Genomic DNA, 24,143 nt, shown 5'->3' on the forward strand with positions numbered 1-24,143 from the left:
AGTGATGTTGGGAGTTCCAATCCATAAGGCCTGAATCTACCCATAAATTCCCCCATTTCAATATTCCAGCTGTTCTCAAAGGGAGTGAAAGCTGGTCTTGAAGACACGCAGGGGTGCCCGGAGAGTCCCATATTGGAGTGTTCGTGTGATAGTAGGGAATTCCCAAAATCTTTCGGATAAACCCCCAATTTTTAAGTGCAGCCTGTAGAATCTTAAGACGAACTTTCTTAAAAAATTTCTGGTCGCCAAACTTAAATAAAAAGAAGTCATGGCCATATGGTAAATCATGCAATAAAGCCTGGAACAGACGGCCCTGTGAAGATGCATCTAGTGTGTTAGCAAGTAACCTAAAGTTTTTAAAGTGGAAGGCATGACAATATGATAGTAAGTCCGGTAGAGCTAGACCTCCAATTTTTAAGCCCCTCCTCAATTTTTTCCAGGCTATCCTGGAGGATTTACAGGCCCAGATAAAAGATCCAATCTTACCCTGAAGGTTAGTGATGTCCTTTGGTGAGAAAGATAAGAGGATGGAATTATAGAGAAAGGTCAATTTGGGGAGTATAGTCATTTTAATAAGATTAACTCGTCCATATATGTTTAATGGTAGGTTGCCCCATCTTGTTAAGGTTTTAGTAATGTCTTTTACAACCGTCTGCCAACTAATTATCAGAATATTATTTAAATCTTGAGTTAAGTAAATTTCCAAATATCGCATTTTTTGTTTCACCCCCTGTATGGGAGTATTGTTATTCCACCCCATTATCTCCGTCTTCTCCTTATTGATCTGGTAACCTGACAGTTTACCGAATTCCTCTGCCAAATAAAATAGCCTTGGTATAGCTTCAGTGTGGTTAGAGGTATATAAGAGGAGATCGTCAGCATATAGGGCAGTTTTTAACTCCAAATTAGCCATCCTAAAAGGTTGAATTGCATTATCCCTTCTAATACCACAAATAAAAGGCTCCATAAAAATATCAAACAAAAGAGGGGATAAGGGGCAACCCTGTCTGGTACCTCGAGATATATCAAACCAATCGGATAATGCCCCATTAACCAATACTTTTGCTGTTGGGTTATGATACAGTAATTTAATACCCCTTATAAACACTGGGGGGAACCCAAATGCAGTCATTGTGGCCCAAAGATAATTCCAATTGACCTGATCGAAGGCCTTGGCCGCGTCTATCGCGACCAAGGCTAACGGGAGACCTTTATCTTTAGCATAATCTATGGCCCCTATCACTTGAAAAGTAAGTTCATTTAATTGTCTCCCAGGAATAAAGCCCCTTTGATCAGTATGGATTATAGATTTTATTATATTCGCAAGTCTGGTCGCTAAGATCCCGGAATATAGTTTCATATCTGTATTTAGAAGCGAGATTGGCCTGTAAGACTCTATTTTCTTGGGATCTTTATTAGGTTTTGGAATAAGCGTTATTGTGGCTTCAGCCCAAGTAGGAGGCAAAGTAGGTAATAGTTTTGCAGCAATTACCTTTAGAAAGGGACGATAAGACAAGTCACTTATAGCTTTCCGTATGGTCCTAAATGCTGCAACCAAAGTGTTTGCTTTCCTTGTGATATCCTTTTTTTGTGGAAGGAAATTTCTGTTGTCATTAAATGTATCACCGGGATATTCATAGGAAACAACGTGTTCTAATTCAGTGTCATCCAGCAACCATTTGTATTTATATTTAAGTTGTGTGTTTTTTGTAATAACCTTTACTTTGGTCTTTGCTTCATTTATTACCATATCATTTTCATTTGCATACGTTTAGATACAATCGATTAGCCGTTGCAACCCAACTTTAGTTTGACTTAAAAGTATGACATTGTCTGCATATAACAAGTTGGATATTTGTTTGTCAGCTAACCTTGGAGGATGTGCATTAACTTCATTCAGAGCGGTAGAGAGATTTGCTAATAATAAATTAAAAAGCAGGGGGGCCAGGACGCACCCTTGTTTTAATCCGCTAGTCGTAGGTATGTCTTATGTTAGCGTCCGCCCATCACCAATCCTCACCCTGATCCAAGTATCAGTGTGCAAAAGTGTAATCATTTTCAGTAATGAGTCTGGAATTCCTTGCTTTTTAAGTTTTTTCCACAAACGTTGTCTGTTCACACAATCGAAAGCTGATTTAAAATCAACAAAACAAAAGTACAAGGGTTGTTTTGCTGAAATTGCCTTATCCATTAGTACTGATAATATTAATATTTTTGTAGAGGTTCCAAGTCCTTTGATAAAGCCTGTTTGATTCGGGGGAAGTACTTGCTTTTCCTTTACCCAATCTGTTAGACTTGTTAATAGAATCCCAGCAAAATGTTTTGCATCAGTATCTTGAAGGGTAATTAAATGATAGTTCTCTGGCAATTGCCAGTTTCCTTTCTTAAAAATAGGAGATATTAATGACCCTCTCCAAGATTTCGGAATCAACCAACTCTGTACAACTTCACTAAAAACCTCAGTTAGGTGTGAGGACCAAAAGTCTGGTTCTTCTTTGTAGAGTGCAAAAGGGATACCATTGGGACCTGGCGCCCCATCTTTTTGTTTTTTTATTAGCTTGGTAACCTGTGATTTAGTTATATAGATTTCATAATCACAATCTGATTTAACCATATTTTTCTGTTTGTTACCATGAATATTAGCTGTAGTCTCTTGGTTTAAGTGTAAGAAATGCAAACCATTCATCTTCGGTTAGGGCGGATGCTACCACAGATTTGTTAGGTCTAGCTATACCATTAATCATTCTCCAAAACTCCCTTGATTTCGCTTGTTTGCTGGCATGAAAGATTTTTGTCCACAAATCATGCCTAACTTTGTTTTTTTCATTCCAAATTAGTTTCCTCAAATTATAATTAGTATTTTTTAGTTTTACCTGTATATCTTCATTATTTGGAAACTTAGGGGCATATTAACAAGGCGACGATAAATACATTATCGCCGCTTTAGCGTCCGTTTTCGGATGCTAAGCTACAATAATCATATTGCCATATCAACAAGGCCACTTAGCGCTGGTTTTCAACGCTTAGCGACCGGAATTTTTATCGCCTCGCATCGCTAATGAGATGCAAGGTAGGCGTGTGGTAGGCTTGTCTGGGAATACTTCAGGGAAATCTATCGCTATGGGGCTTTGCGATATTAACAACGAGGCCCTGTCAGCATTAGTGTTGCCATTTATATCGCTAACAGGGGCTTAACTTAGGAATTTAACATCTGCTAAATTCCTGACTTAGGCATACTTGTAATGGGGGTGGATTATGTGGCTAAATCCACCTGCCCTATCAACAAGGTTATCGCCATTTTCAATGGAATATCTCTGGAAAACCAGCGATATTCCATTGAAAACGTTGATAATCCCCGCTATCGCTGGGATTTTTATCTCCATGGCGTTAAGCGTTGTTAATACAACGCTAACATGGAGATTATCGCCAGCGATAGCCGGCAATACATTTTCTCACGTTAACAGCGGTCAGCAATAATTATCACTGGCTCTTGTTAATATGCCCCTTGGTTAGCTGTTTCCTAAATCTGTTACGGGTCCGTCTGATTTTTCTAACCGTATACGGGAGGTTGATGTTAGTTTCCCTTGTTTCAGTTTGGGTCGCTTGTTTTTTATGTACGCACAAAGTGATTTTATTAGATTTCACTATTTTCTGTGTGAAGGTTTCCCATTGCTCAACTATAGTCCTCCTGGTTATATCTTTAAAACACTCTTTTACTAGCTCTTGTGCTTTATATCATCCGTATTGTTTGATTGCCTTGTAAGTTTTCCATAATTGATGGTACATGTCTGACCTTGTGTTGTCAAATACTTTTGATGTTTCAGACAGGACAATTTTATATTCATTATTTGTTGGCTGTGGTCACTATCAGGCACTTTATTTAGATGGTAGGAAATCACTTTGTTGAAGGTATATCATGATACCATTATAAAATCGATTTGTGAATTATAATTATGTGAAATGTCCAAGCTGGTGGTATGTCCATTGCAAATCTACCATTTAATATTCTTAGTCCCAATGCTTCCATATCCATCAAAAAGTTTTTCCCTATTATATTTTGTTTGGTATTTGTTCTAGGTTCCGTTGTTTTGGAACTGTATAAAGTCGTCCCGTAAGAAAGATATTAGCAAGTTTATGTTAAAATCACCTGTTACGATATAATCTGCAAAAGGTTCTTCCGATATTTGCTCCAGTAGAAAACTAGTAAGAGCAGCATACATGTCCTTCCTTGAGCTCTTTTTTGGCTGAATATATATATATTCATTGAAATCATGTTTTTTTGTTTCTTTCCCTCACTAGATGAATATCGCAACTTTACTGCAAGGAGATTCGAATTATTCGTAGCTAACTGCTTGTGATGAACTTTCAGATCAATCAATAAGAATATTGCTAGCCCCCCACAGGGTCGACCGAATTTGTAGTTTTTTAATTGCAGGTTCAAAGTATCCTTTGTATCCTTGTAACATAAATGGGTCCATTGCCCACGTTTCCTGCAATAATATAATATGACAGGAATTTGACAGTGTATCTATTTGGACGTCTTTTAGCTTTTTACATATCCCATTTATGTTCCATGAGAACATCCTTATTATTAAACTGTCCATAGTCTGTTCTTCTACTTTTACTTGTGATGTGTTCTGTCAATGTTCTTCGTTACCATGTAATGCTGTCAATATCCATTTTTCATTTATTCCATTTATGTTTTCTACTTTTGCTTCATTAGAGGAATTTACATCTTCGCAACTTGTTTTTCCAAGGGGATTTTTTAATATAGAAAAGACTAAATCGTATTTTGTTCTGGCTTGGCCCTTTTTGTTGGGCTTTCTTCTTTTAAAAAAGGTTTTGGGTAAACCTTTGGGGTTTGGTTGACTGATTAATATCCCCCCTGCTCTTGCATGATTTAATCCGCTTTTGAAACAGTGGCCACAGTTAACAAAGTTACTGGCTATCTGCCTTCAGGGTTTGGTAAGAAACCAACACATTCAATATCATCAGTTGTCACTTTTTCTAATGATGTTATTGATTTCAACAGCCGAAGGATATTTCCCCTATTCAAAATATCGTGGTTGCCACGTGAGTCACATAATGGTGTAAAAATAATTTGAGCGGTCTTTTTCGGCAACCATGCTTCACTTTTTTTATCCTCACTGCTTCGGTGTTCCTCATATGTAATTTGTTTGTTAAGACCACTTCTTACAATCACTAGGTTGTTCCATGTTTTTTTATACCTTGTGTCCTCTACCATTTCTTTTTCTATCAAAGAATTATTCTTAGTTTTATCGACCCGCGATTTTTGCATAGCTACATAGTCTTTTTGTTGAGTCATATTCCAACCTAATCTTGGTGTGGTATTTTGGCCTCGATAAGTTGTCTTCTGGACCGGTGGACCAATATTGTTTTGTTCCTCATTTTGGTTACATACCAGAGTTTTAGGTTCAAGGGTATTTAAGGGCCTCATGACTTGGTTCATATTTTTAGTTGAATCGCTTTGGATATCACAAGAAGTCTCCTCTTTTATTACACAACCATTTCCATTGGGCCTATGTAGTTCCTCTATTTCTTGTGTGTTCCTTACCTCAAATTCTGTTGTACAAGGCAATTGGCTGGTATTATCCGATAGTGTAATTGTATTTGTCGGAACAGAGTTTTGCTCAACAAGGTGCTTACCAGACTTCATAAATATATCACAATATTTTTCATTTTTATCCAATGCTTTTGCAAATTGGCTCACAGATACATTACTGTCTAGGTTTTCAATTGATTTTTTCCTTAGTGTTGCTCCTTCTTTAATTGTGTTAGTAGATGTACTTCCAAACAAGCTTTATTCGATAAAAGTCATAAAAACATTACAAAAAGACGAAAACATCACAGATAAATACATTAAAACAGCTTGACGGTGGAAACATATATTATATAGGGTCCAAGTTAGGATATTAAAAATAACTTCATACAAAAATTATTTTAAAACTGCCGTATTTAAAAGATTGGTGCAAAATTCCCACAGACCTATACACATTAAGAAAGCCAAGACTATCACTCTAAGCCAACATATAAATGGCAAGACAAAGGAGCAAAGGGGGAGAATTACCCTGTTACACTGTTCAGTCTTATGATCCACACCCATCCTAAAAACTTTGCGAATCCCACTACGATGGTAAGCATAGTGCTAGTACACAAGATCCTTTGAGCTTCAGTAGATGTATCCAGTTTAATGTGTATTTTTGCTGCATGTTCCTTTTTCGCCTTTATATCTTGCTTTACGTAGTTTTTTTCTTTGTCTTTTCGTTATTTGGAAGGCTATAGAATATTCGTTATCCTCTCCTTCTTTATTCAACTGGTTTGGAGAATCAGACAGTACCTCATTTCCTTTTGTCTTGTTTTGAGCTCAGAGTTATTGCCGTGCTTAATTTAATCAAAATCTCAGTATTCATCGTATCACCCGGTTGCGCCTTTTTTTCTTCTTCTGCAAAAGCACCACTCCTCATTTTGATATTCGTGTTTCCTGCTCACAATATCTTTAACATCCTCTAATATTGTATCCAACATCCAGAATAGTTACCAATTTATAAATTAAGGGAGCACATGAACAATCAAAGTACTTTTAGGCTGCTTCCCTTTGGGCTTTAATGATTAGATTGTTTAATTCGGCCAATTTATGATCAATCCCGGTGACTGCATTTGCCAAGACTCCAAGTATATCAATTTGAGTATCCATTTTGTTTGACTGAAATGTTAGAGCTTCAAGAGTTAGTACTGATGTTCATTTTTTATTGTTTGATTAATAAAAATCTTTACAATATCCGATCAGGATAAAAACAGAAAATAAAGAGAAGATGAGAAAAAAGAATATAAAAGTAAAATGACATATTTCTAGGAGGATAAGAATCAGGAGCATGTTATGTCCCAGAAAAGGACCTCTCTGGTCATGATTCTTTCATTAAAATGCATTAAATGTTTCCTTAACAATGTTTTTCGCTGAATGGCCTTTCTACCACCGCGAACTTCTTTCCATGGACCACTGTTTATACTAGAAGGTAGGTACCTTTATCTGTTCAGTTCTTGTAGCCGTTTTGTTACCTTGCCCATAAATTTGACACTCCGGCATGACAGAATGGGTGAGGCACCTCCCAGCCACCATATCACCGCTGATAACATATATCCCATATGGATCCTAGATCTTGATTATCTATATTTTTAGCTTTTTGGTCTCTATGTGTTTCCTTACTGCAAATTGGAATATTGATGTCAGCGTGATCACTTTCTTTATTTACCAATTGATTTTTTGGCTTAGCCATATTGTTGTTTTTACTGATATATCCGGTTTTAAATACAGGTTGGTCATTGCTTCCTAGATTTTTTTCTTTGGTGACTGATGTTTTTGAGTGATTTATGGTGTCTCTTTCTCGGTTTTCATAACTCAGTTCCATATTTTTTGCTCCACCCACGTTTATTTGCATAATTTTTCCATATATATTTTTGTCGATTTTTCAAACATCCTAGCTATTGGTGAGATTAAAGTTTGATTTGCCCCCTATGTTTGTGCTTTAGCTTTTTTTAACACTTTTGGAGCTTGATTTTTTCGGGCACATCTTTTCGGGGTGCCCAATATTCTTTCTTTTCCTGAGCGCATTTCCATTGTCTGCCTTATTTACTCATATTTGAAAATAGTTGTCTTAATACTTTGTTCTGCCAATGTATACGTGTTGTCTTATGCGCCACAATATAAATGACAATATAGATAATAGGAAAAGCCTAGCAGAATGACAATGGAATAATCTCAGAGTGACACTTTGATTAAACCTTGGGTTAATGTAACGCAGGTACCGGCTCCAGACAGAGAGATTGCACCCGTGTTTGGAGATAACGCGTTAGATGCGAGAGGCCATTGAGTCATACCAGATCAACCCAAGGAACACCTGCCTTGATCTTTGAACCGTCCCCCTTCCCCCTGTCTTGAGAAAGACCCGCCGTGACCACCTACACGGGCACACCAGGGTTGAAACTTCGACTAATCCATAGGTTCAGAATCACCAGGATTCCCACAGTAATCAACAGGAATCCTTGGTTGAGATCAAACCATCATATGACCAAACTCTAACTGTACCTGTATATACATCTGTATTGATTTATTGTCCACATTGTATATATTACCCTGTTCACTGAGCACTTTTTCACAAAAAGTCACAAAAATTGTTTATCACGGTCCTGCTATGTATGTATAAATTAATTTATGAATGAAGTAATTCAGTTTTGTATAGAAGCAATCATGTATTAATTTGTACAATACAATACTTTTGAACTTATAACCTCGTTCTTCCGTGTTTTGAGCAATTGATTTCTGACTAAACACTAGTACCTGTATCAGTGAGCTGATTTGTTTTGATTTGCATCTACGAGCATTGTTCAAATAACCTGTCCTACCCTACAGAACCAATTTTTTGTTAAACCGTTACATACCCAGGTTCTGAGGGACACCGGGTCCCCCCCCTTTTTGTAAATTATCAAGTTTATATTGTGCTATTTGTATTACACAATAAAACCAGTACTATTAAACACAAAAAACACAATATAAATCATGAAGAGAACAATATCACCACTCATCACTAGACATGGCAAACCAGGAATTATTGACACTAAATTTTAGGAAATCAGTTACAAATATCTGCAGCCTATAACACTACATGGCTAATGGTCATACATGGGCTGGTAGTGGGGCCTAGCCACAGTCAGGTCCCTGGTGCCAAACTTTGTAGCGCACAACTGGAGGCATTATACATGAGGGATTGGCCAACTGCACATCGCCAAAGTTCATATGCAAAGGTTGTTAGCCTCCTGCGGAGGGCAATGTGTTGAGTATGGCCATAGACCAGCATTGTGGTTCACCTCCGCAAAGCACATTCAAAGGTGCAATGATGCCCTCCACAAATGGGGTGGAGGACCTGGCCATAGACTAATCTATGTGGCCAAACCTCACTGTGCATGGCCTGTGGCCATGCACAGGAAGAGCTGAATATTCATGATTGGTTGGACCGAGGGAACTGTTGCTTGTGGTATATGATAATAAAAGCACTGAAAAACAAAGATTAAAATAAAGTTGGTGTTACCTTTGGTTATCACACATTACCTTATGTTTAAAAATATAAACCTTAAAAATGCAGTTGATAAAAAACAGTTATAGTGCAGTTAACAGAAAAATCACAGATATCGACAAGTTATGGTTAGACCACAATCAACAACTCAAACAACAGCCTTGGAAAACAGAACTTGCACACTGTGGGAGCCGAACACGGTACTTCACTGTACCCCAATTATTCCATCACCCCAAAATGTACTTCTGGCTCCTGCCCTCTCAACCTTGTGATACCAAACCCAACAATTTAGCAAAGCAAACAAAAGTAGTGACTAGGACAACTCAATAACTGAGTTCCAGATAAAAAAAAGAGAAGCGTCTTATTACAAAATCTAAAAATGAGTAATACACAAAAATGCTAAATAAATGCCACGAAGGCTCAGATCCAGAGTATATAGTCAAAAATGAAAATTACTTTAAGTCCCAATTAGCAATAAAAATCATAAATAGAATGGACAAAGGAAAAAAAGGTTCTAAACAATCGGAAAGAGTCATGTAAAAAAAAAAAAAGAAAAGTATTTTGCTCCCCCACAAATTCAGGAGTTTTATGATACATTTTATGAATAGGGTATAGCCAAAAACTGCAAATTCAGCACGACATGACTAGTGATAATGCACAGTGAGCAGGTCAGATTGATGATTGTCATAAGCAAAAATATTACACTGATCCATTTCTGATGAAAAGGAAAATCGCATACGCTTCCTCAACAACAGCGCAGTCAAAGATATACAACACAATATGAAACATTTGCAAACAAAGACTCATATATCAGTGTTGTAGCATGCCTACTTCCGAACTTCCAGTAGAACTGCCCTTTAGAATGATACATTCAGTACATGAAGAAAGATTCCTTCACAATCCATGCTCTCTAAGGAAAATAACTAACTGTATGTGTTCTGTGCTCTGTGACGACTGTGGGAGAGAAGACATGCAAAAGGACAGATGAACAGAACTCTAAAATGCAGCATTCACATGAATAAAAATAGTATCCCCGCAGAAAGTGGTACAACTAAACTATATTAATAAAAGCAATGCTAAACATCTAACTAAAATTGATTACAACCATATTATAAAAATATTATTCAAAAAATAATTTGCCACCCAAATTTGCACATTTTTAAAATGCCTTTGACAATCTCCGCCTCTGATTATTTAAAAATAAAGACTCAAGCCCATTAATGAACTTTTGAGCATAAACTCAAGAACGTATGATAACCATCACAAAAGTTACTTAACGCGACTCCCAACAATTACACTGTGTTGACCAAGCATTCTCAACACGGCGGTACCATGTGATAGTCTCCAGATAACGCGTCAAATGTCCGCGCTAAAATCTATGCCACGTCGCAAAAATGCAAAACACGAACACAAAAAATCTTGCAATGAGGCCAATCGTGGTACAAAAAGTAGCGAAAACCAGCGACAGGCCGGCATTCCCACGCATCCGGAGGGAAAATGCACCATACAAACTACAGATACAACACTCCAGAAACAATCCAAGGCCCGTAGCAACATTGATGCACCCTGACCGAGCACAATGGCCAATGCGAACCCCACAGCCCCCACAGACCACCAGCAAGGATCAACGGGGACGGGGACAGCCAAGGAGAAAAGGGAGAGGAAGACGGGGTGCAGTCCACAGCAAAACCAGATCAGCGTCACGGAGGTGACAGAACACTACCATCAAATGACCTACAAGTAGATCACCTGGAATGCAGTTGGAGTGCTGAGGAGGCCAATCAAGGAGGCCAAGAGGCGCTGCCATGATGTGACAACCTAAACCAGACACAAACCCTCTGCCAACAGGAAGTTTGCAACAGCAACAGGAGTTGGGAGTCCTGCGCCACAGGAGGAGCTGTAGGAAACCGAGGTGACAATCATCAGTGTGCAGACGATACAAGGAGTAGGCAGTACAGACACAGCTCCAGAGGACCTGACACAACAGCAACAGTGTGAGTAACAACCAGGGACTGGGGGGACGGGGGAGAAGGGCACAATGGCACACATGCACAACTTGGTGTAGCTCACTGCACACCCACAATTACCCTGGATCATGTCCCTGATCCCCGTGGCACACTGCAGCACACACACATAGCAAGAACAGCACACCCACATTGATGGCAACGTGGTACAATGCGCAAACCTGACGCTGCAGAACAGAGGACACAAGTGGCTCCTCACACTCACCTTAACATGCCTACTATATCTGACAGAGCTGGAAACTGTAAAATGGAAATGTACGTGTACAACCCCACATGTCATGTAGTCCAAATGTACACTGTCCGACAGCAATATTCAGCACTCTCAAACAGTCACAATGTACAGTCTGCATGTAAACAAGAACAATGTGCCAACATACATGTCAATACAATGTCAAGATGCATCTCCCCTTCACATTGCAGAGGGGCACACAACACCTCCAGCAGAGCACAGAAGACAACACATCTGTGATGCCAGAGAGGACCACCAAACCTATGACACAAGATCCTACAACAGCCCATGGACAACTCAAACAGCCCACCCTCAGGACCCGGACAGCCAAACTACTTAGAGGAGAACACAGACCATGCAACAGACCATACAGCAGAAAGCACCCGCAAGCTGGTGCACGACACTACACCCACCCATACATGGCACCCCAATGCCAGGTGACAGCAAGCCAAAAGCAGGTGGCCGAACAGGTGTGGGTGGAGTCCAAACCCATGGAAGGCAAACTAGATCACATACGTTGGTGTCTATTATACTTCAAGGCCCACCTACACCCCACAAAGGAGACCCCCATTGGGTATACACCTGTTACAACGCATTTCTTACAACGCACTACCATTACAACGCGACTTTTACAACGCATACCATTACAACGCATTGCGCTGGGGGGCGCTCTAGGATAGGTAATAAGTATAATTTACTATCCAACACCTTCCCTAAGGTCCACGGGGACTGGAGTTAGAATAGTAAATTATACTTACCACTATCCAGCACCTCAAAGCGCTATGCGTTGTAATGGTATGCGTTGTAATGGTCACGTTGTAACAGTAGGTAGTTGTAATAGTATGCGTTGTAACATGGTACATCCCCCACATTGTCATAAATACACATGCAGATGCACATTCACAGTACAGAACCACACCCAGGGGCACACAAATAGCGATCACACCCATGTTGGCTCTGCATACGATGGCCCAGGCCACTCCCCTTATGAATTGAGTGGGTGATGACAAAGCTACGTGTCCAACCTCCAACCCCCTGCCTGCGGTGACATGTCTGCGCCTGCTGTACACAGCACAATGTAATGTTGTAAGGCCCAGGGCCCTAATGCATACAACAAGACCACAGGGACACACACATATATTATGTTGAACTGGGCACGTGTGATCGGCCCCTTTTTTGGCAAGGCCACATGTACAGTGATGCCTGTGCTGGATGTGTGTGGGGTGAGTGTAAGCCAGCCCGCACGGAGTGGTTGGTGCTGTCAACAGCTTGAACAATGAACACCATTAAGATGGAAACAGAAAACACCAGCATAACAGGGTCACCTGCTGAGCAATATGGAGGTAGCCGAAGCAAGTAGAGAGGTCACCCAATATGGAAACAGAAGTGTCCGTGAGTTGCAGTGCACTGAGGTTGGGCACTAGAGCTAAGAGCGCTCATGTAAAGAAAAAGTCTAGGATTGTGTCCCTTCGAAATATTCCTGATGCAGAGGCTGTGGGGTGTGTTAGACCTGCATCATCTCCCTCATCAATGTCCCAGGTCCCCCACACTGCTTGAGGTGGCATTGCTGCGCAACCTCCCCACAGCACAATACTCAATCAGTAAAGGTCCATGGATTCCGGTGCACTGAATCAGTGGCACTTGGAGTGCTAAGCAGGGGATCAGGCTGAAGATAGAATTCAGGACAGGTGCAAGCAACTCAGTCAGTCTGCCAGTACCACCGTTTTGACTCTGGCAGATGGCGGTTGAAGGTGGTCCAGGCAATGGTGGCGTGTGCCTCTTGCGGTGATGTGACGTCTGGGCCAGTCAGGACTCAATTTGATTTGTGAGCCCTGGTGGGCTGCAGTTGAGGCCAGAGGCAGTGGGCAGCGCAGGGCCACAGACACATGGAGTTGATGACCCCAAGGCCATCGCCTCAGAGGCTATCCAATATCCAAGAAGAAGGGATCCTGGACCTGAGCAGCACAGAGTTAGTGGCCCCGGATGCACAGCGGTCGGCACAGGCATCCTACCATGGGACAGGGACTTGCGGTGCACTGAGGTAGGGATACGCCGACTGGGTGGGTCCTCATCTATGTCGAAGGTAAATGTGGAGGAGGGTTGCGGGGAATAGTGGAAGGTGTCCTCCAGGGCATGATGCAGAAGGTTTGATCTTATCCAGCAGCAGCAAATGGTGGAATGGAAGGTGACAGCCTCGTTGCAGGACCAATTCGGTATCAACTACATGGGATGAAACTACCTCCTAGTCCATAGACTCAGACACCACCAATGTATGACCAGTGAGTTTTCATGAATGTAGTGGAACAGACTTAGTGGCACCGGTCTGAGAGGGGATACAGTCTGCGATGATGCTGATACACTGATATGAACTCCGCCATTGCTAAACCAAGACTCTGTGACCTACTGGACTGCAGTGCAGGCCGGAGGCAGCGGTCAGCAGTGGCCCACAGCCACGTGTCATTGGGTCGCAATGCACAGGTAGTGACACCAGGGCAGTTGGTGATAGTGTTCGATCACCTCCGTAACGATGATCCTTTTGTATTCTGGACTGCAATGCATTATCGTCTTACACCTCTCCTTGCCTGCAATATGTACTCTGCCATTGAAAAATTGATGCTCAGTTCCAATTGTGCAACCGCAGTGTAGGCGGTAGGCGTTTCCAGCAAGGGGCCACAGAAACGTGTGGTTGTGATTCTATACATAGACATGGTGTCACCATATCGAATGGAGTATAGTGATGTAAAGTCTGCATTGCCATGTGTACCCGGCCATTGCATGATCAAGACTCAGTTCCAAATGTGTACTGTAGCAGTAGTCTGTGTGGGCCCACATACATGTGTGGTTGCTATGCACAGACTTGGTGGCACCACATTGAAGGGAGTATAGTGACTTCAGCTCAGCCATACACACCGTCCTCAATGATAGTGTAATCAAGACTCAGTTCCAAATGTGTGACCTACTAGTACGCTTTGTATGCCGCTAGAGTACGTCAACAAGCAAGGAGTACTGCAGCCCTTGCTCATGCAGGACTTGATGGTCGTAGCAGGTTGCGAGGGTCGCTGGCCTCGAGCCTGGAGCTTGCAACGGCATGTGGTTGGCCCTCTTAGACACACGCCGTGTCGGCAGGTAGGCATTGAGGCCTGGTGCGCATGTGCGGGAACGACTGGTTTGGGGGCCATCGTCCTGGGGTACAGCAGGCGCACAGTATCGGTGGCAACTCGACACATGGCGACGAACTCATGGTGGGGTGAGAAGCACCGCCCTGGCAGAGACGTTGGGCATTACAGAAAAGGACCACACCCAGAGTTACGTACCTTTTATTTACACCCCTATGCTGGCCTGGTGCATGCCGGGCCAGCCCACTCCACTCATGCTTACGGGGGGAAGTAACAAGCTACATTTTTGCGTTCCTCCCCACGGGTTGGGGTGACATGGTTGCGTCCACTACGCTCCATACACCAATGGTGTGTGTTGACGTGGATATGTCTGTCGTCTGCATACTCCAGTGTGACCACTCACATCCACGCCACACTTGGCATTGTGTACATTCTCATTCCTGGGTCACTTTCCTCTTTTGCACACGCCTGATCCCCACCTCTTCCCACATCCTGCTATTGTGTGGCTGAGGTGCCATGCCATTGATGGCTAATGTGCATGGCTGGCCCAGGTTCCCACACTAAGTTGTTCTGTTGTGCCAGGTGGGTGTGCATGTATGTTGTATGTGAGCTTGTGTCGTGTGATTTTCCTGTGTTGTGAGTTGCACGATTGAGGAGTTGAGGTGTGTGGTGTGTTCATTTCGTATTGGCCAACGAGCTGTGCATTTCTGTGGGTCCATCCTGGTAGCGCAGGTTGATGATGAACTGTCGGCAGGTGTAGGGTTCGTGCACACTGCCTGGGGGGGTTGACGGCAACATTGGCGGGGATTCCCCGGTGGTCCAATGTTGCCTGGACATTGGTGGGATATGTGCGCTTTCTGTTGCCCTTATTGTCTGCAGTGTTGCCAGGGGGCACAAGTAGGACACGTATACAGCCAATTGCCCCCTGACACCTGCAGGAGGTAAGCTGTGGTGTTGACGCCTTGCTTGGTGGGATGATCGCTGACGTTGTCTGTGCTTCCTCGGTGTTGGTCGGGGGTGGTGGAGGTCCGTTAAGGCGTGGCGGCGTCCTGGGGGTGGTGGTGGTGGGTGTTGTGGCCCTCATGGGACTCTGAGATGCATGTTCAGTGGCTCCATGGCATCTTTTGTTCTTCAGGTGTGACTCTGGGCTGGGCTCCCTTTTCTGGTGCAGGCTGTAGTCCGACTTTACACCAGGTCAGAGCAGTTTTTAGTTCCTGCTGCTAATGTCCCTCATCAACTGTTTTGGGATCTTATCTCCGATCTGGCTGGTAGTTGAGAATGTTGCGGAGTGGTGTTGTTGCAGATTTTTGCTCGGGCACGCCTACTCTGCATCTCTTTAGCGATAGTTGCAGATGTCATCTGTGGTTATGTTTTTTGAGGCTGCTATTGCAGGTAAACTGGTGCTATGGGCTGTTAGCACCAGATTGTGAATGGGGCAATACATTTATCGTGACTTTGGCTGCGATAAAGTGCCGTTAACTTGGCGATAGCTCCTTGTAGGCGCGCAACACCCATTGGGCTCACGGGGCTTCACCCCCCCCCCCCCCCCATTGTGTGTGTCAGCCCGGGCTGACGCAGCTTTGCGGGCTGGCGACGATCTAATTGCAGCCGCACCTGAGTACTTAACAGGTCTTTAAAAGACCATTTACTTGTAAATTAGGCTTTTGTTGAGTTTTAACCCCTTCTTTCAGTCACTCTGTCCATGGTTCGAAGAATTAGCCCCCCCCAGAATATTTTTCAGCTCCCCCCCCCCCTCCGAAATTTGGCTCTAGTTGCCCGCCTGGCTCCTTGGGAATATGCCCCTTTATTATTCAGCCATCAGTTAGTTGATGTGTTAGCACAACCACTCACCTGAAAAACAAGCCTTCTGGAAGGGAGAAGAAGACCCCCACGCCTCCTTCAGATAACTCTCAACAAGTGTAATGAATCATGGGCGCTGGCTGGTGTCTCAAAGGGACAAGGGGGTTGAGGAAGAAAGAAGAAATACTGCCTTCAATGGTCTTGTCTTCTGTGTCATTTGTTGGGAGTAAGTAGTAAGACTGGTCAAGACTGCTGGAGGTCCCTGGACCCACGGTGTAAGCTTTCTCTTTAAAAAAGTGAGAAATAAATCAATACAACATTTGGGTAGTTCACATAAGATCTACTCTTGCATACATAGTCCCAAAAGAGCTCCCTATGTTTATTAGGGAATAGGTGAATATGCTCTAACCCTTCTACATACAATTGTCCTTGACTTTTGCCTTCATAGTCAGCGAAGAACGATATTAAAATTCTGTTAGAACAATTATGTATGTAAATTTCAGCACATATCTTGAAATAAATACCCCAAATAACTATTCTTCTTACTTTGTTATGGTTAGATTTATGGTCCTCTGATATGTTGCCAAAGCTTTGGTTAAATGGTAAAAGCTCGGTAAATCATGGCCAGCCTAAACAGATCCCTGGCAATAGGGAAGACACCTAATCACACATAATGCCAAACTCTGCTAGCAAAGACATATGCATGGAAAATGCTGTCCCTGGGCACACATGCTTACTCCCACACAGTAAATCATGACATAAACCTGTATGTAGCAAACAATGACATTTAATGTCAATAGAAAAGTTAAATAAGAAAAAGCTACCTACTCTATATTAATTATCTATCCTAAACTATCCTACACTATTTTAGCCTGCCTACTATCTAAAACTACCTTAACTTAACTTTGCTTACTCTACACATTTAACATGACATGATAAACAAGAATGCCACCACCCCCCTTAAGACACTTCTTCACAAAAGGACAACAGAAACGACATCTAAACATCAGCTATCTACACGTCTAAACAATCATATATTTTTAGTAATGTTTTATAATGTTTTCGTTTTTGGGTATTTTTATTTTTTTTACGTATAAAACACATCAACCCCCACACCCTAATACCCCAAAGTATTTTATTTCTATTTTATTTTAAAAGTGTATGTATCGCTGGCTGGACCCGGAGGTAACAGAGTGCATTAGATGAAGAACGAACATTGTTCCAGAGCATAGTTACAAGTTACATGAGTTGCTGGAGCATGTTACGTGTCTTACAAGAGTAGCAAAAAATAGACATAAGAAAAAACGCAGGCAATGGGAGAGAGAATGAGGGGAAAGGGGAAAGGAGTAGAAGAGGAAGATAAAGAATAAAAAATTTGAAGAAGTGAGGAAGGGGGAAGGAAACACAACCAGGCGATGTGGAGAAACAGTGTCCGCTGACCGGCTGGGTAGGTGCTGGCCGAGGAGTGACCCAGGGCCAAATTCCTCTATAGCTGTATAGGACAGCTCCATCCGTCATCTGCCACAGGTTGCTCGGGCACCGGAGTATATATAGAAGGTTCTAGTTTTCGCCTAAAATGGCATTGTCAGAAAGAATCCAATGAGGGCACCGGTCTCAGTGTACGGTGCTGTGCTCCCAGCGGTAATTGTATCATCCCCACACCTCCGCTGTGTGTGGCTCCCTTGACGCTGTAGACTCTCTCAGAGGGGTCTCTGAAACTCCATGGCAGAAATTCTGGATCCCTCCCCAACAAGGGGAGTAAAATGCTTTGGTAAGGGGCATCATTCCCACACCTCCATTGTGTGAGGCTCCCTTGTAAATGTAAATTGATTGATACTTGTATAGCGCACTACTCACCCGCAAGGGTCTCAAGGTGCTTGTACGAATACCGCTGTGGAACCCATCCTGGCTTTCCCTGTGAAGGGTCCACTCCTGGGCACCCCCAAGGTGGAGGCCAGGCATCCTTAGCGTTGTGGGGGCCGTTGTGGAGATTAAGCAAGCTATTGCCCAGAGTTACAGAGTGTGACTCCATGATTGGAATAGGCACCGAGGCGAGAATTATCAGGTCCGTGGAATTTTTTTGAGCCCAAGACCCGCCGAGGCAGGGAATTGAACCCTGGTCCTGGGCTAGACCTCTGCATCAGGGTCTGCCGCTCTAATCATTGAGCCACACTTCTCCCCTTGACGCTACGGACTCTCTCGGGGGACTCTGAAACTCCAGGGCAAAATGCTGCATTCCTCCCCAACAAGGGGAGAAGGAGTGCTTTGGCAAAGGGCACACCTGTGGTGGTCATTATAGGGATAAAGGTGTAGAGCGGTATAAATGGTGTATTGCGTGGATGATGTTTGGCCCCCTGGACGTTTTTGCTAGAAATGGAGGCGTGATTTCTTTCAGTTATATTCGGCCGGTGTTTGCATTCCACTGATCACACTGCTCCTTCTTTGTAGGGGCGTTGCTGCCAGTTTGCCTGACCATGGGGATCCGCTATGTTGTGATCAGGCACCAGGGATGATGATGTTCGAGACTGAAGGTGTTAATTATTTCAGTGGAGTCCTTGCCTCGTGGTCAATATAGATACTTTAAGTGGCCACTGCCCGCGCTTAGCTGATCAAATCGCACCTCTCCGTTACGTGGAATGTAGCAATCAGTAAGCTTGGACTCAGATGGGCCGCCATTTAGGGGTCAGACCCCAGGGTGAATTGGAAGAAGAGTGGAGGCGTACGTTTTTTCCAATTGCTTCCCTGTCTTGTTGCCTACAAAGATGCATTAAGTGTTCTCTCCCTGCAATTTGCAGGTCAGGCTTCACCTCTTCTTTAGTTGAGCTGATTGTCTCCAGTATAACTGGACCCGAAAATCCGCTGTTTTGGGAACAGGCACTCAGGATGTATTTGACAGAGAAGAATGGAGGTATTATTTCATTCCATAGTCTCTCTGACTCATAGCCTTCAGTGGTGATAAGTGTAGCCGCTGCCTGCGTGAATCAGATCGGGCTGCATCTCTTCCTTAGCTAAGCTCCGGTAATTTAGGATGTTGTTCCGGTGTGACTGGACCCAGTGATCTGCCATTTTGTGGTCAGGCACCCAGGAGCATTTGAACAGACCCTCTCCAGCCAATGCTTGCCCTGTGTGTGGGGTCTCCATTGAGCCTCTGGTGTATCAGCCCTGTGTCCCCATCCTCTCCGTCACTCACGTTGTGTGTTTTTCAGCCCTGACCATCCGCGAGTTAGGTGCTGGCGGGGATTCGAGGCTGTTCCTTGCCTTATCAGTGTCTAATCCCGGTGCATCGGGGGCTGAAGGAGTTGAGTCGTACTCCGGAGCGACGAGGCAGGAGCGCCGGATCACCTGAGGATGTTCCTGAGGGTCATGTTCTGGCAAGGAAAGGCGAGGCCAGAGAGGTGAGAGAGCTTTGGGTCGCCATGGGTCATCTCCAAGGTAAGATACTCTGCGATGGTAGTCCGGTAGTAGTCCCATGCTGGAGGTAGAAGGGTTGTTGGAAGATATGGGGTGGGTGGTCGGGTACCCACTAACAATCTAACCCACCCCTAACAAAAATCTTAAAATCAATATACTATCACTATAACTACACTAACCTAAACTAAACTAAAAACACAATATACACAATGCAAAAAATCTATGAGCAGGGGGAGGGAAAAAAGTGTCCCTGTGTCTATGGGCATTTTAATTCATCCACTGCCTGCTTAATCTCCTGCAGCAGAGATAAAGCCTGGTCCATTTTATTCAACCAGGACTACCACACACAATTTGAGAACCAAAATGTCCTTATGAATGTCCTTTTCAAAGTTGGTGGGCCCACCTGTGGCTTGAGGTGTGGGTCCAGGGGGAAACGATGGGCTGCTGGTGGAGGGACTAGCAACAGCTGGCGGAAAGGTGCCTGCACTGGACTGTCCATGCCTGGAAGAGCACCCCTTGGAGCTGGTTGGTGGCCCATTGGAAAGCTCTTCCATTTGTCCTGGGCCTTCTTGTCCTCATACCTCCTCTTCATGATCCGGCATGCTTTGGGGACCCGTTGGATGTGGTGGTAGTGCTCCTTGCGCTTGTTGCGTTGTCCTAGTTTCTCTGGGGTCATGTTGTCTGCTGAGGCAATGAGGATATATGTCAGTCTAAGGGTAATTAGGAACAGTTAACAACATCATTATTGACATGACATCTGATGTAGCAACCCCTACTGCTAAAAGTAATCTTGCAGCTTAGAGTGACAATAAACATACCTACTATCTATCATATCAGATGTCCTCGGCCCTAAATTCAAAGACAGGCCAAATGTTACCAAATGCAATTGCAACTTCATTGGCACATCTAGGTATGACCATGTCAGTACTGAGTATACTTAAGAAACAAAGGGCCCGATGTAGGAGCCCTAATACCGGTCGGAAACGGCCGATTTCGGCCGTTTCCGACCAGTATTAGGGTTTTCTAATGTAGGAGCATGCTTTACAGAATCGTTATTTTACCGATTCTGTATTTACAGATTCGGTAAAAGCACATGTAGGTAGCACATCTTTGAGTGCTGCAGGCCTTTCAGATTCGGTATTTTACCACCCAATCCAATTGGGTGGTAAAATACCGAATCCAGGTGTGCATGCACATCTGTGCATGCACACCTGTGCAATGTGACACACAGACATGTCCTTAGGGCATGTCTGTGTGCCACATGGCACACCAGTCCGGAATTGGGGTGCCAGAGGGTGTCAAAGTGACACCCCCTGCACCCTTGCAAAAATCGGAATTTACCGAATCGGTAAATACGGATTCGGTATTTACCATTGATTCCTATGGGCTTCAAGGCCCTTAGGAATCAATGGGGGATACTGATTCTGTATTTACCGAATCGGTAAATACCGAATCTTACAGATTCGGTATTTACCGATTCTGAAATACCTACATGTGCCCCCTTCTATTTTACCACTTCTTAAATACCGAATCGGTAAAATTCGGTATTTTAGAAGTGGTAAAATAGAATTACCTACATCTAGCCCAAAGTTCTTCGGTACCCATGGAGTGGTAGACATTTATACTTCACTGTATATTAGTGTGCCCATCTGCATCTTGTAATGGCCTTTATGCCATAGGCATTTGCCACAGTAATATTTGCTATTTCTTGAGATTACATGTATTGTCTCACAACGTAATGGGTATGATATGGCAAGGAACCGGATCAGGGCACAATGCTACCTACACTGAAAACTTGACAGGTATGACATGTAACACTGGACTCAGATAAGTACCTCATGTCATACAGTGGCATATGAAACCTCTCATATTTGAGCTTTAGCAAGTCCTTGGAGGACCATGGCACCGTTCATTACATGCACCCAATTTAATTGCATGTGCAAGTGACATGCATTCTGTAATCTTCACAACAACATCCATTTTCTTAAGTGTATTCACTCCCACCACATATCTTTGCATGTTCAGCCACTGGGATCATGGCTCCCCTGTTAAGCCAATATCTTGTGGTCCATCCCAGATTGGCAGAGTGTTCTTCTTCACATTAGTCAGAGGCTGATAGACATGCAACTCATTCATTCAATATTTCATTACCTAATGATCTCCTTCTATAAGTTCTATTGTGATAGTGATGCACATTGACTCTGCCAAATCCCACAGCATTTGACATCACACTTAATCATTGCCCTATGCAATCAGCGTTAATAAAGGCACGCATCGGTGAAATTGGGATCCTTGAAGTTCGCCATCTCAGGATTTGTGTATGACGGCTATCCAGCTTCAAGACATAACCTGTAAATCACATCAGTAAACTCACTACACATATTTGATATGCAATACAAGCACAGTACATATGCATGACTTTGGCTATGTGACGCTTTAAGTTGTAAGTGATCAACTGACACAGTTTACAAGCATGAATGATACACAATGGTGAGGTCGGCTGAAGTAAACATACATATGAAGAACCAAAACATGCACCTGTAGGCCAACTTGTCGAAAGCATTGGGATTTAAGGCAAGGCTAGGAGTCTCCTTGCCTCTTTCCTGGCAAATAGATCCCAGGTCGTTACCATCGGACCTTTCGAATCCCCCCCTTGTCTCTGCCATGTGGAGTTCCTCAAGGCTCATCCCTAAGTCCGACACTTTTTAACATCTATGTGTCGGACCTTGCCAAAGTCATCAGGGCACACGGGATGAGCCTAACCTCCTATGCAGATGACACTCAATTGGTCCTCGCAGTTAAGAACGACGGTCTCAAAATAGCGAACACCTTTAATCAAGGCATGCTGGCTATCGGAAGTTGGATGGCTCAAAACTGCCTGAAATTGAACTCTGATAAGTGAGAGGTGGTAATCTTTGGCAACCTATCCCCGCAATGGTCCCCCCTTTGGTGGCCATCATCTATGGGCCAACCCCCGGACCCAACAAACAAAGTGAGGAATTTGGGAGTCCTTTTCGACGACCATCTAAATTTTATGCCACATGCTAACCAAATCTCTTCCTCAGCCTTCCATAAACTGCGGCTCATTAAAAAAATCCTGCCTTTCCTGCCGGAAAGTGCCGGCAAAACACTGGTTAGTTCCCTTGTTTTGTCGACCCAGATTACTGCAACGCACTGTTCCTAGGTGCCCAGGAGAGAGTGCTCTGGAAAATGCAGGCCATTCAGAATGCTGCTGCTAGGCTCTTAGGGCGCATCCCCAAACATCACTCGGCCGCACTCACTATAAGACAGTTGCACTGGCTGCCAGTGAGAAAGAGAGTCATGTTTAAGTCCCTCTGCCTGGTTTACAAGGCTCTGAAAAATGTTGGACCGGCGTTCTTTGTCCAAAACCTTATTCCTTACCGTCCTTCAAGAATGCTACGCTCATCTCACCAGCATGATTTAGTGGTACCCCGAACCAAATTTGTTTCTTGGGGGGACAGAAGATTCATGGTAGCCGCACCTAAACTGTGGAATACTTTACCAGAATCGATCAGAACTAGCCCCTCCCTCTGGATCTTCCGCAAGCAACTAAAAACATGGCTCTTCAACCAATGAACTCCTGTCTCATGAGGCTTAACACTCTGCAGTAACTTTAGCGCCGAGATGCCCAAGGGCCGTCGTTCGCGCTCTATAAATGTTTTTATAAATAAAATAAATAAATAAACTTGCAGAGCCAGGTCATGAGCATCCTCATTACCAAATGACACTAAGGTAACTGACTTTGATGATGCTCTACACCTACATAATTCACACTTCATACGCAGAAAGATGTTGCTATGAGAAGAACCTCTTAAATGCAGATGCCAGGAAATGAGTATGCTACATACATCTCACTTCTTGCATACAGGTTCCCTAAGTAACATGAGCACTGTACCTGTCAGTGCTGCTGAGTGCATGATATAGTACACTTATGTCCAATGTATCCCTAAGTTAAAAATTACATATTTGAACTTTAACACATATGGCATAGGTAGAGATGTGTCTCATTCTGCCTAGCGTACCCTTAAATACTGTACCATGTGAATGGGCTCCCATCTGACATAAATTTGGGCTCTCATACTTGAGACATATACTATGTGAGTATCATGTGTAAATACAGGTCCAGTGGCTCTTGTCTCAAAAATACCTCCATGAGGCCATGCAATTGCAACATGTGGAATTTGCTGTGCAGTCAGTTACATGTATGTAGTCTGTCAAGCCAGTACAAATCACAGCTTAGCCATAGTGGACATCAAGGAACTATACCAATTACATGAGACATGCTGTTCAAGACCAGTATTATATGTATTGCAACATTCAGATGTGAGCTAACCAATGTAAGACATGGCAGGCCTCATAAATACTTGACAACTCAGGGGAGATATGCCAAGGAGTATCATCAGCACATCACTATGTGGCTTCTAAACAAGGTTCTTGTGTAGCCGGTGCATCA

Source organism: Lissotriton vulgaris, chromosome 3_1, assembly GCF_964263255.1.
Source record: "Lissotriton vulgaris chromosome 3_1, aLisVul1.2, whole genome shotgun sequence".
In the NCBI taxonomy this organism is placed as follows: Eukaryota; Metazoa; Chordata; class Amphibia; order Caudata; family Salamandridae; genus Lissotriton; species Lissotriton vulgaris.